Source organism: Tamandua tetradactyla, chromosome 2 (genome assembly GCF_023851605.1).
Source record: "Tamandua tetradactyla isolate mTamTet1 chromosome 2, mTamTet1.pri, whole genome shotgun sequence".
Lineage (NCBI taxonomy): Eukaryota > Metazoa > Chordata > Mammalia > Pilosa > Myrmecophagidae > Tamandua > Tamandua tetradactyla.
In genome coordinates, this window is record NC_135328.1 from 15,724,352 (window position 1) to 15,738,982 (window position 14,631).

Sequence of the window (14,631 nt, forward strand, 5' to 3'; positions counted from 1 at the left end):
GAGTCACGTTCAATTTCGTTTAGAAAAATAAGAAATGTGACCAGTTTTCATCCTGAATTGAAGATGTTATTACCAGTTACCTCAACAAAAGAACGAACTAGCCCGTCTTTAGTCAAGGAAAAATATGAAAAACACATTTGTAACAAGAAAATGATGTATAACAAAAGATGCAGAGATTTAAAAAACTGCACTCAGATACATGCCAATAAATTTTAAAAACCACAAGGAAATGGACCATTTGAGGGAATACATAGGGTGCTAAAATCCACCCAAGAAGCAGAAATCTGCAGTAATCAGTAAGCACAGAAGGAGCCACAAAAACAACTTACCAAAAGGAGTGGAGGCAAGGTCCTAGATGAGTTCACAGACCCATCTTTTTTGATTTTCAAAGAACAACCAATTTTTGTAGGTTCTAAGAAACTATTCTCGGGCCCCTGAAAAGATGGAAAGCCTAATTCATGTTGTAAAACTAGAAAACCCTAAAATCTAAATCTGATAATGATAAAAAAATTAAAAATCTGATACCAATGGCACAATCAGAGCAAAATACAAGTACAATATCATGTGTACTTACAGAAAAAAATACATACTGGATCAGTAAATTGATTAAAAGAATACTGCAGCATTTAACCCAGAAAGGTTTATTTCAGGGATGCTTACATGGTTTAATATAAATCTGAACTTGTCTCATTTATTCAACTGCCTACTCACTCTCTCCATCTGGATGTCCAATAGGCATGCCTGAACTAACTTCTGATTTTCTTCTCTGAAACTTACTCTTTTATAGCCTTCCCAAGGTTAATAAATCAGTCGCTCAGTTAAAAAATTAGGGCACCATCCTTCATGCCTTTACCTTTTCTTCCATCACACATCCATTCCGTCTGGAAATCTTGTCAGCTTTGCTGTCAAAATACATCAAGAGTCTGATTGATTCTCAACACCTGCTTTGAGTCACCCTCATGTCTACCCTGGATTATTTCAATAGCCTCCTAACTGGTCTCCCATCTCCATTCCGCGACCACATGATCCTTCCAAAACTTAAGGCAGATCAAATCCCTCTTTATTTTAAAAGCTCCTCAGTAGCCCAGAAATAAATCCACACTCTAGCTACCGACAACTGATTTTCAGCAATAGCACCAATGCTGTTCAATAGGGAAAGAATCGTCTTTTCAACAAATAATGCAGGGAGAACTGGGTATCCGGTGCAAAAGAATAAATTTGGACCCCTACCTCACACCACATACAAAAGTTAACACAAAAGGTTTTGAAGACCTACGTGTTAAGAGTTAAAACTAAAACACTCTTGGAGGGAACACAGGTGTTCCTTGGATTAGGCAATGGTTCCTTAAATAGGATAACAAAAGCAAAAACTACAAAAAAAAAAATAAGTAATTTGGACTTCATCAAATTAAAAAAGTTTTGTGCAAAGGACAATATAAAGAAAGTGAAAATCAACCCACACAATGAGAGAAAATATCTGTGAATCATGTATTTCATAAGGTTCTGGTATCCAGAATATATAATGAACTTTTATAACTAAACAACGAAAAAACAACCTAATTAAAAAATGGGCAAAGGGTTTGAGAGAAGACATTTCTTCTGAAAAGATACACCAATGGCTGATAAGCACATGACCAAATGATCAACATCATTAGGCACGAGGGAAATGCAAACCAAAACTACAATGAGATACCATTTTTTCCCACTAGGATGGCTATAATAAAAAAGGCAGATAAATAACATGCGGTGGTGAAGATACAGGGAAATTGGAACCCTCGTACACTGGTGATGGGAATGTAAAATGGTGCAGCCACCGTGGGAAACTGGCAGTTTCTCAAAAACATATACATAGAGTTCCCACATGACCCAACAATTCCACTCCTAAATATATACCCAGGAGAATGAAAACATATGTTCTCGCAAGATCTTGTGCACAGGATTTTTAATAGCAACACTAGTCGCAATAGCCGAAAAGCAGAAACAACTCAAGTATCCATCAACAGATAAACAGACAAGCATAATATGGTCTGTACATACAATGAAATATTATTCAGCCATAAAAAGGAATGCAGTTCTGATACATGCTATCAAGGTGACATGGACGCATCTTGAAAAGATTAGGCTAAGTGAAAGGAGACAGACACAAAAAGACTACTATTAATGAGTCAGTCATATGCAGTGCCCACAGTAGGCAAATGCACAGAGAGAGAAAGTTGATAAGTGGTTCCTGGGGGCTGGGCCGAGGGAAATGGGGAGCGACTGCCTAATAAGTATGTGTTCCTTTCTGGGGTGACAAAAGTGCAGAATTAGATAGTGGTGATGGCTGCACCTAACTGTGAATATACTAAAAGGACACTGAACTGTGCGCTTTAAAATGATTAATATAGCCAATTTTTTATGCTATGTGAATCTTACCTCAATAAAAACAAAACCAAAAAATTTCTAGGAGCTTTCCAACCAAGTCAAAGTGAAAGACAAAGTTCTCACAAATGTCCGTAAGGCACTGCACTCTCCCTGCCCTCCCGCCACTCTGGTCCATACCCCGTCACTCTCCCCTCAGCTACTCTCTTCCAGCCACAACGGCCTCCTGGATGTTGCTCTGGCATGACCAGAATCGCCACCACCTCAGGACCCTTGCACATGCCATTCTCTCTGGCTGGAATACTCTTCTCTCAGCTACCCCTGTGATCTGCCCCTCACTTCCTTCAGGTGTCTGCTCATATGTCACCTTATCTCTGAACCTCTCCTTGGCCTCACCCCACACCGCACAGCATACCCTGCTATTTCTTTTACTTAACTTTTCTCCACTGACCTTACTATGCGCTAATCTGCTTATTGATTTTTTTTATCACCTGTCTCCTCCACTAGAATGCAAGCTCCTCGAGGGCAGGGCCTTTGTCTCATTCACTGATGTGTTCACAGGATTTAGAGCAGAGCCCCAAATACTCGGTGCTCAGTGATTACACATTGAAGGATTAACACCTCATGGAATGACCAGGAGGAAATCGATGAGGATGACTCGCCCCGTGAATACATGAAAGAAAAACACACCTAGCTGCCGCTATAGATGCTCAACAGGCATATGGCTTTTCAACATGCGTATCTGGTCTGCACACTGAGTAAAATAAAAATCAAATGGCCCTTCCTATGTTGAGGAACACCTGCTTTTCCATCAGACAGCATATCTTAGAGTCAAATGCTACCAGCATCCTCGTTAAAGCCAAGGATAAGACAAGCCTTAAAGTTTAAATTCAACTCTAGAACTTTTACTGAATGAAGCCATGAAGGCAATAAAAATAATAATGAATAATAATGATAATGAGTGATGCTGGCAGTAATAGATGCTGAGTGCCCCCACAGCTACTGTTCTAAGCTTTCCACATACTATTTTAATCCTCAAACCCACGAGACCATGCAATTATATCCCCACTACGGGGACACAGAAAAGTTAAGTAACTTGCCCAAGGTCACCCAGCCAGTAAGTAGCTAAGCTGGGATTAGAACCTGGACACTCATTCTGCCGTTAACCACGCTACAATGCGGTCCCGAAGAAAAATTATAAAGATGCAAGAGGCTGCAATGCTGAAAAAACAGAAAGCAAATCTGCCCTTGCTCCAGATGTTATTGTCTGCTACCTGGAAAACCCAAGGTAATTAACAGAAAAACTAACAGGAGTCCTACGAGTTCAGTGATGAGACCAGTCATAAGATATACATATACAGGTTAACAGCTTTCCCACATTACAGCACTCCCCACATTACAGCACTAACCCCTTAAAAAATGTCAAGGAAAACAGCTCCCATTCCCCCAAGGCAACATAAGCATTGAAAACCTGCAAATAAACCTACCAGGAAATGGAAAGGACTGACAAAACCTTACCAAGGACATGCTAAGATATTTGGAATAGAGATGTCTCAAGTTCGTGAATGGGTAGACTCAGTATTATAAAGACATCAAGGGTTCCCAAATTAATTCTAGAGTAATGAAACGGAAATTAAAGCACCAAGGGCCTGTTTGGAACCGTATAACAATTGAATTGGTGAAAATATAGGCAATTGTTTAAAGAGCAGGATTTGCACATTTAAACAAGGAGGATTTGCATATAAAGCAGTAATATTTTAAACAAGGGGCTGCAAATTCCAGAATAGACAGTTGGATCAATGGAAATTCTTGGAATGGGAAAGGATTTGCCAAGTATAACACTAAAGGCAAAAACAGAAAAAGGAAGCTCTTGATAAATTTGACTAGATAAAAATTAAAATTTTCAAAATATCAAATAACATCCTAGCCAAAATTAGATGACACACAAAACACTGGAGGGAAAGCTGCAAAAAGATGTAACAAAGGGCTCACGTCCTGACTTTCTAAAAGGCTCTTGTAAATCACTAAAGAGAACTCTCCAGTAAGAATAAGCGCCAACTGCAAGAAAAGCCAATTTACAAAAGGAGAAACGAAATGAGAAATATTCTTAGTCAAAAGCAAATTCAATCTCAATAGTAATCAAAGAAATGCAAATTAAAACAGCAACTGCCAAAGATCAAAAAAGAATAATATACAAATGTTGGCAACGAGTACTCTCCTAGACCTCTCTGAAACTCGAAATTGTATGATCTTTCTAGAGGACAATTTGGCAACGTGTACAAAAGGTTCAAAAATGTGCAGGCGCTATTTCTAGGAATTGATCCTTGGAAGATAATCAGAAATGCTTGCACGAAAATATTAGGATGAGTTGACAGCATGGTTGTTTATAATCAGGAAAAACTGGCAACTGCTTCAATAGGGGGCTTTCTGGAGTAAGTTATGGCAAATCCATAGGGAAAAACTTTTTTTTAAAATCAGGGATTGGATGAAGATGGCAACAGAAAATACGTCCCAAATTCCTTGAAATGGCAGACGAAGGATTTTTTAAGGAAAACACATCGTAATAGTTCCGGAAAACAATGAAGAAGACCATCAACGGACAGGGTATTTGCAGAATTGTTGGAGTATGGGAAGTAGGGAACAGATTGTAGGATCAACACAGCCGATAGAAAACAGCCCCAACTCCATCCGAGGGGGGCTGGGTCCCGGGGGGGGATCAGCTCACAGGATCACCAGGTCATCAGTGGTCACCAGGAATCACACAGATGGAGAATATCTGTTGGCTTGGGAGAAAAAACCTCCCCGCCAGACTGCTAAGTCTAAAAAGCCCCATTTCTCTACTAAGAGCGTGTATTTGTTTATACGTGTCCATTTCTATGCAATGTAAAAGCTGTACCGACATATACCTAAATGGTTACAACGACATTTCAGTGGACAGGATTATAGTGGATTTCCAATTTTCTTTTTCTGCTCTTCTGTGTTTCTGCATTGAGTATGTATTAATATTGAGGTCAGAAAACATTCCTTCTGAATTACTGCAGTAACCTGCCAGCTGGTTCTGTTCTGTTTCAATCTGCCCTCAAGACTGCTTTGCTACTGGTGTGAGCATCTCAGCCCCTACTCCACAACCTTCCATGGCTCCTACCATGCTCACAGGTAAAGAGCAAACTTGGAGGGGTGCAGGGGCCAGCTTGGCTCTAAATTCATCCTCCTGCTTCTCACCCAGCACATGGAGCCATTACACTCCAGGACCACCTGCCATTTCTCGAAGTTTCTGCACACTTCCCAACTCCACTTCTTTGCTCATGTGGCGCTGGCACCACCTGAGCCTGGCAGATGGGTCTTGGGGGAAGAACGCACTGGAATGTACCAGAATAGCTCAGGGGAACCCACACACCACACTCCAAGATGCACGGCCCCACATGAGCCAGGAAGCCCGGCTGAAGCAAAGCCTCCTGTGAGCGTGGTAAGAGCAGGTATGGAGAGGCAGGACTGGGCTCCGCGGCCGGGATCTGGGAGGGTCATAAAGACAAGAAGCAGACTTGCACGGTGGCAATTCCAGGGATCACAAGAAGTTCCCCGGGACATGAGGTTGGTTGTCTCTGTAGCACCTCCCGACTTGCAGTGGGGGCAGGGGGCAGGGTAGCTGGGAGATACTCGCCTCGGACCTGCTGCTTCCTTCTCTCCACAGGGCAGCCACAAACCTGAGTTCTCACCTGCACCTGCCCCCTCTTGGCAGTGTGACCTGGGCCCCTGCACGAGTCAGCTCTGTAAAGGGGAGCCTGCACTGCTCCGGGAGAGTGACGGCATGTGGTAGGAGAAGGGGTGAAAATGAGGTTTTCTCCTCCCAAAGGCCCTCCTGCAGCAGCTGCTTCCACTGGGCTGGCATTGTGCTCTGGGAACTGACCCGGGGGCGGCACAGGCAGCCCAAGACATGTCCTTGGGGAGGGCGTCCAGGTCACCAAGAATGTCCAGCTGTCCCCAGTCCCCGCCAGAGGCCCTAGGGTCACCTTCTGGGCTGTCCCAGCCCCGGCATTCATGCAATGGGGGTAGAGGAAGTCCTCCGGTCCCACTTGCCCTGTGAACCAAGAGTGTGATGTCTACCTGGGTGCTGGCACCCGGGGCCACAGCCAATCCGCCGTCCCTCCGAGCCCAGTCCAGGGTGGCTCCTGTCTTCCGGTGCTGGGGAGGGCATGGCACAGGGAGCAGGAAGGGCCCACCCAAGGCACTCACGTGCTCCTTCTGCACTGTGGCCAGGGGCGACCCGTTCCCCACCCTCAGGAGTGGAGCGAGGAGGCGCCGAGGGGGCCACCTGTCCAAAGGCAGAAGGCATAGCCACTGTGGCCTTGACTGGACAAAGTCCTGTGGTCCCTGCTGTGCACACACTGAACATGGCTCCACAGGTGACCCTCAAACCCAGGACCCTGGGGTTCTCACCCAAGCGGGGTCTTCCCGCTCTGGCACAAATGGGTGGGGCAGACAGCTCGCTAGTGGGGTGGCACTTTCCTCTGGGGGAAATTACGTGGGTGAATATGTGGTGCCTGAACCCCAGACTCTGCCCCAAAGGAGGGGGCTGAAGATTTGTCAGTCCAGTTCTTGACCTTGACCCCAAAGAAACATCCGAGGCTCATGAACATGGGCTTTGTGTCAGGCTTCGACAAAAAGCATCTTGTCAGCACCAACCCCATGGCCTGCCCCCTCCCCATCCTTCCCTTCAACCCTGCGCACCCCTGCCAATCAATGGGCAAGCTGCTCATGGGGCCTCCCAAAATATACTCACTCCCCCTTCCAGGCTGGTTCAGCCTGGGTACCCCCATGGGCTACTGGCTTGGTGCAGTTCTGAAGGGCTAGTCATCTTTTTTTTTTTTTTAAACACAGAATAATATAAATCCACAGCTATGAAAACTCTATAAAACTCATGTTGTGTGCATATAGCAGACACTGTGGAAATAATGGACTCCCGCCCTCCTCCCCTACCCCGAAAACAAATGCCAAAGAGGCTGCACAAGCAGCCACTCTGTGTGGGCAGGGCAGACCAGGGGCAGTGCCTGCAGATGGGCCCGCGGGCAGGGAACCCACAGGGAAGATCTCAGGGGCGACACGGAGGTTCACCTTCGGGGCAGGCAGCCATGCCACGGGACAGCATTGCAAGCTCTTCAGATGAAAGCAGGGGCAAGGGTGGGGCACGGGCACCATCAGGGTTGGAATGTAATTCCTTGGGAGGCTCCTGCTGCACGTCTGCAGCCAGATGGACACACTGCTCTCTGGGTGACTCCTGGGGGGTGGGGGGAGGCACGGAGAGAGACCAGAGGTGGCTTGGCCCTTCTGCTGTGCATGGTCCTTTTCTCAGGTGATGGGTTTCAGGACACAGGGGTCTCACCTGGCAGCTGCCCTTCCCGCCAGTACAGTGGTTTTCAAACCTCAGCGTGCATCAGATCGCTGGGCGCTGCCCCAGAGGGTCTCATGCAGCAGGTGTGGGGCAGGGTCTGGGAATTTACATTTCTCCAAAGATCACCATAGACTTGTCTATTTATCTCTTCAATTCGTCCAGTGTAGGCTTCATCTACTTTGGGACCCTGCTGTCAGGTGCACGTATGTTTATAATTGCTACAGCTTCTTGTTACTGTATCAAGAGAGGATTCGGAAGTGCTGACAACTCAGGTTGAATCTCCCAGGACCACAAAGCCAAGAAAAACAACTCAGACACAAACCAAAATATGTGCATTCCAAATTTCCAGTACTGACATCGTTCAGAAGCGACCATATGCCAGGGCCCTGGTCACTGCTGCTTCCAGTGGCTGGCCCACTGTGATCTCTAGAAAAATATCCACCGACAATGTCACTGCAAAAAGAGGACCTTAAAATGAAGGCAGGGCTGCATACCCTGACTGTGTTGTGTGGGCGTCAGCACCTGCTGATCTCCCGAGGCCCAGTGACGCGGGCACGAGGCAGGGGGAAGGGGTAGGTCCGTAAAACCCCAGTACAGGGAAAAGTCCCAGAGGCACAGGGCACCCAGGAGCCCCCCGACGCAGCCTGGGCAGGAAGGAGGAGTCAGGTGGGGAGGGGGATGGATGCTCCTGCAGAGAGAAAACCCAGCAGCCCAGAGGTGTGCCTGGACTGTGGGGCAGGGGAAAGGGGGTTGGGGTTGGGGTAGCAGAGGAAGCTACAGGAGGGGAGACCAAGAAGGAGGCCCCAGGTGGGCGATGAAGGGCCTCTGAACAAGCAAGGAGCTCACTCCAGCTCAGAGCCAGCGGGAAGGGCTGATTGTTCTAATATCGTGGCTCCTGGATTAGAGGCTAGTGAGAGGTCTCCTGCCCTCTGCTGCAGGCATGCTACAGAAACCACAGCTCAAGGACAGGAAGCCCTAATTCCAGAGGAGATGGTCAGATACCCCTTGGTAGGGCAGCTGGTGCCTCGGTAAGTGGGGAAGAGCCAAGCGGCGCCCCACAGGGCCTGGAAGGGCAGCTGCTTTGGAGAGGAAGCTCTGCAGATGGTGACCTTTCCAGGGAGGGCTAAGCAAGGACCTCGGTGGGTCCTGCCACTGGAGCGGGCCTCTGGGATGGAAAGGTCATCTCCGGGAGCCTCGACACCAAAGACCAGCGACTCAGGCAGGGGGCCTGTTTGGAGGCGGGCTGGGGTCCTCCAATCTGGAGAAGTTTGTTCTGGAGGGAGGATGCCATGGGCTAGGGACCCAGCTCCAGGCAACAATTCAAACACCAGCTGTCCTTTGCGAGCCACTTCTCTTATCACATGACATACCCTGACATATCCACTCTTCACAACAGGCCTGAGAGGAAGTACTATTACACCCCCCATTCCCAAGATGGAGAAACTGAGGCATAAAGGGACTAATTCTCACAGCCATGTGCCCAGATCTCCCAGAACTCCCAACACCCTTATCTCACAGAGGGGGAAACTGAGGCTGAGAGGGGAAAAGCGATTTATCCAAGTGCCCTTAGGGGGCTAGTTGCACCAGAGAACTGGGAACCAAGAGAATAGGGGTGTTGGTGCAGTTGGTTTAGGAGATTACGGGACCCAGAACTGGGGGACGGGGCCCCAAGACCCCTGAGGCTGCAGTCCCCATGTCCACCCCAATCCCTGCTCTGCCCTGCACCTGCAGTGCCCACTGGACATCCTTCCGGCTCCCTCCCCACTGCACCCTCTGGGACCCGCATTTCACAGGGGCCTGCAAGCCCCAAGGCCACCTGTCCCTGCACCCCCCTCCCGGGGGGGACCCCAGGGACCCTCTCGGCAGCATCTTCTACTCTGCGCCACTGCCCCCACCTGTGTCCCACACACCTGGCGGTCCCCACGCTGGGGCACGGCCACGCTGTACCTTCCTGCTTCAGGCCCCCAGGCAGCTGAGGGCGGCCCCGTGAAGCCACCAGAGGGTGCCACGTCCAGCCGGATTCCAGACTCTCAATCGCGGCTGCAGAGGGTGGAAAAGCGCCAACACCTGGGTTTACTGGTTACCGCCTAACTGGGTGGGGCAGGGGTACGGCGTGGCTGGGATTTTTAAAGCTCCACAGCTGATTCCAAACCATGCTCCACCCACACGAAGGAAACCCACAAAGCAATATAAAGAAACTACTGACACCTGCTCCCACGCAGTGGGCCTCAGACACGTTATGCTATGTGAAAGGAGCCAGGCATGGGGACTGCACGTTAAATAATTCCATGCACGTGAGATTCCAGGACGAGGGAAGACTAGCGACAGCAAGCAAATGAATGATTCCCCGGGGCTGGAGTGAGGTGGGGGATTGGAGGCAAAGGAGTCCAAGAGGGGCTTTGAGGGATGGAAGTTTTCCAAAACCAGACTGTAGCGAGGCCTGCACACCCATATACATTTACTAAAGATAACTGGCCTGTACATTTACACTGGATGGACTGAATGGTAGGTAAATTATGTCTCAGTAAAGCTGCTAAAAGTGGGGGTGGGGAGAGAAAAGGAAAAAACCCAAATAGGGAAACTAAATCCCACTTTGTATTACAAAGGGGAGTATCTGAAGGTTAAAATAAAATAAAAACCACCCCCACCCCAATTCCTGGCGATTCTGGTGAGCAGCCAGGGCTGAGGAGTGCAGGAGGCCTAACACCCACACACCCTGGGCCCATGTCTGCCCATCTCTGGGCCTCCTCAGGCAAGGGCTGTTGCAGACCTGGGGACATACACCTAGACCCTGGGATTATTTTTTGTGCAAAGGAATATGCATTCCTAGAGCTTGTGCCATGAACTCATGGAACAGAGGATGGTCCTTTAGTGAGCAGCTATTATGCAGCCACTTTTCATTCATGCTTTCCAGCCTGACCCTCCCATCCCCAGTGATGCAGGGATGGAAAAATGGGATCTCAGCCAGCTGAAAGGTGCTGCTTGGGGCTCAAGTCCCTCCTTCTTTCATTCTGCTTAAATCATTGATCCGGAGACAGCCAGCTGAAGCAAGTTCACTCTTTTCAGCCACCAGCTTTTCCCCTGGGTCCTCCACACCTCTTACCTCCCAGGTTCAGAGAGGGCAAGTGAACTGCCAAGTGTCACACAGTCATTGCTTGGGGTAATGGGTTGAACTGTATACCCCAAAATATGCTGAAGTCCTAACTCCCACAACCTCGGAAGGTGACCTGATCTGAAAACAGGGTCATTTCTGATGGAATTAGTTAAATGGAACTGAGGTCATCCTGGAACAGAGTGGGCCCTTAACCCAGTATCACTGAGATCCTTATCAGGGAAGAAGCCCTTCTCTCTGCATGTGAAAGAAGGCATGTGATGACAGAGGCAAATATTGAAGTGCTGTGTCTACAAGCCAACAAATGCCAGGGTCTTGGGGCCACCCAGGAGAGGCTAGGAAGAAGCAAGGATGGTTCCTTCCCTACAAGCTTCGGAGGGAGCCGGGCCTATTGACACCTTAACATTGGACCTCCAGCCTCCAATGCTGCGAGACAATACATTTCTGTTATTCTAAGCCACCCCGCTGGTGGTAGCCCCAGGAAACAAAGAGTTGGCAAAGCTGAGCCCTGAGATCAACCACTGCATCTGAGTCTCCAGCAGCTTCGGGGTGACCACCCACTCGCCTTGAATCTCGGGGCTCTCAGGAGTAGCCAGCTTGGGCTGTGACGGTCCTCGGACCTCCAGCTCTTCCTCAGCCCCCAGCATGGGATTAAGGTTTACCCCCGCCCTGCCCCGACTTCAGGACTGTTTTCACTTGACATTCCTTCCATTGCCACGGTCCGGAACAGAAGTACTTGACGCACTGATCGACCAGTTCCATACAAGGAATCCAGTTTCCTTTGCACTCATGAAAAGCAGTTAGCCCTGGCAACTTTCCAGGTCCTGCACTCCAGCGACGCAGCCCAGCCATCGGGGAGAAATGCTGGAGTCCTTGAGCACAGAGAAGAGTCAGCTGGGCTGAGAGCTTTCAATCAGGAGGAGTCCCCGCCAGCAACATCATCAAGTGACATCCTGTCCTGGGAAAAGAGGCTTCCACCGAGAGGCCAGAACACAGCCTGTGCGGTGACAGGCTGGGGACCAAACTGTCAATTCTTGATGTCAGTCACAGTGCAGTCACAGTGTAGTGGAGGGTCAGGCCCCCTGGTCCCAGTTGGGCTCTTCAACAGCATGTGCCCTCGGGCCAGGTGCTGTCCACTCTGAACCTTGGTGTCTTCTTCTTTACAATGGGCGCTATACACTCTTTCTCCAGGGAAGCTGGCTGTGAGAGTGCTTGGGAATCCATAAACAGCTGGACCAACATCAGGGCTGATCATTTAGGCCCTCCAGACCAAGGCTTTCCAGTATCCAAACTCCCAGGCTACCTGCAGGTAGCTCTAAGTGAGTACAGGAGGTGATGGATGGAAAGAAGTAGCTGTAGGAAATCTGCACTGGGAGTAGGGACCCCAAGATTCAGTCCTGCCTTGGTTTGTGGATAGACTTTCGTGATCTCTAAGGTGTTCTGAAACCCTGAACCTCATCCTTCCCCTCTCTGGGCCGAAGTTTTCCTTTCTGGACAACAAAGAGGTTGCAGGAGCTCTCTCTTCAGGTGCTGACTGCCAAAGATGCTATCAGATAAAGCAGGCTGCCGGGTGCGGTGTGGATGGGGCCACGGGACAGCTCTCCTTCCCCCCACGGTTGGCCTGTTTCCCACTCATTTCAGGACACTGGCTGCGCTGGACAAACGGCAGACTCCCAGCCAAAGACTCTTCAGGGTTTGGTGAAGAATCATTACCACTGGAGGTCAGGTTGCCTTTGGGTTTTTCCCCAGGGACTGCAAAACAGAGAAGTGGGAACCTGCCCCTCCACCTAGCCTGGGGAAAGCTTGCCTTGCTTGGATAACCACAGGTAGTGGGCCAACCACTCTGGCTTTGCAGTACCTCCCAAAACCTCCCTCCACACACGTGCACTTTGCAGTTTACGAAGCTCTTTCAAATCCATTCGATTTTGGCGTGAACCCTGCGGAGAAGGCATGGAAAGGGTGATGGGCCTCATGCTACTGGAGAGGAAGTGCAGCTCAGAGAAAGGAGGTTATTTTCCCAAGATCACACAGCCCCTCCTTCCCTTTGGAGAGATGGGGCAAGAGCCTGGAAAAGGCGGGATACAAAGCCAGAATGGAAACCACCCCAGGCGATTCCCACCCAGGCTCTGTACCCACCTCCCTCCCCACCGCTGCTGGCCTTGTCCCCATGGCACTGGTCACTGCATGCTCACACCTCCCCACCACATGCCTAGCATTTTTTCTCTCAGGCTGCTAAATTCATCTGAAATGTCTCATCTTTCTGAGTGGGAAGGGAGGTTCCAGGTACCCAGAGCACACTTGGGAAGGGAAAGGAAAGTAGTAGAAGGACAACCAACAGGAAAAAGGCTAGAGACTGTGGTTCCTAACCCATTTCCCTGCAGGGGTGAACCCTTTGCAAAGAGGGCCCTGTCAGGGTGATTCTTAATCCGCAGTACTGGAGGCCTGAAAAAGAGAAGCCAGAGCAAGCCACAGGAGGAACCAAAAACCAGAAGCCAGCAGAAACTGGAAGAGCAGACAGGAGAGCGCTGGCCAAATGATGGAGGCAGAGGGGCAAGTCAAGGGACCCCAAACATTACAGCAAGACAGTGCCAGGATGCCATGGACTTGGGGAAATGGATGGGCCTTGCTGGTGCCCTGATTTGGGACTTTTAGCCACTCAGACCGAGAGCTAAGACAGTCCCACGGTCCGGCCAACCTACTGGACGATGCCTATCGTAGTAGGGCTGGTAACTCAAGGTCAACATTTAACCTCCTCCAAGTGGAAACATTTTTAAAGCTTTGCTAATATTCAGTGTTGGTAAGGACATATGGAAATGGAGGGTTTCAAATTGGAGCAGGCTTTTGGGACATCACTCCTGCTAAAGTTTAAAATGACCCAATAAATTCCAGAAATCTATTATGCATAGGCACGAAAGTGTGCGCACACGTGAGTATTGCAGGATTGGTTATGATATCAAAAGGCTGGAAACAATCCGTCCATCCGCGCAGGTCTGGTTCCATTAGGCCACTGTTACTGACAGCACACAATGCCATTTTTAGTAAAAGGAAGCCAACTGAGGTCTCTAAGATTGCTGTAAAGTGAGAAAAGTAAAATGTATAGAATGAAGCCATTTAGGTTTAAAAAAAGGTTCTGGGCAGATGAACACCAAACTGAGAGCAGGAGTGAGAGTGGAATTCAAAGGGACTGGGGAAGAAAACACTTCTACTTTCTTAGTATGTACTTATTGCATTGCTTATAATTTTTTAACCATGTATTCATGTAAGTTTGTATGTCACTAAAGAGAAAATAAACCAAAAAAAAAAAAACAAAAAAAAAAACCACCACCCCATCTATAGTGACACTGGAGATTTCATTCCAAACCAGCTCTTCTGACAAACCCTCCTCTCAAGAGAAATCCTCTCAGCACACATGATGATATTTTATGGTCACTGAATCATCAGGAACAAACCCACAGGGACACTGAGGGAACCAGACACACAATTTAGACAGAAAAGGACAATGAAAGAGAAGGCTTCCCCAGTCCCATGCACAAGCAAATCCCACTCTGTTTTGTCCATGTTAAGTAAAACGGCTTTGCCCTGCTAATAAAGCATCCTTGTGCAATGCTGGTGGGACTATAAAAGGGTACAGCTTCTATGGAAAACAGTCTGGAGGTTCCTCAAAAAGTTACACCCAGAATTACTGCATGGTCCAGCAATTCCGCTCCAAGGTGTGTGCCCCAGAAAAGTGAAAACAGGGACTCGAGCAGCTTCACTCACTAATGTTCAC

At 48.6% G+C, this 14,631-nt stretch overlaps 1 protein-coding gene across 1 annotated transcript in view; it reads right to left on the reverse strand.

The window, feature by feature from the left end:
* GABBR2 (gamma-aminobutyric acid type B receptor subunit 2) overlaps positions 1-14,631 on the reverse strand; it is a 399,248-nt gene that overhangs the window by 216,550 nt on the left and 168,067 nt on the right. The window lies entirely within an intron of this gene.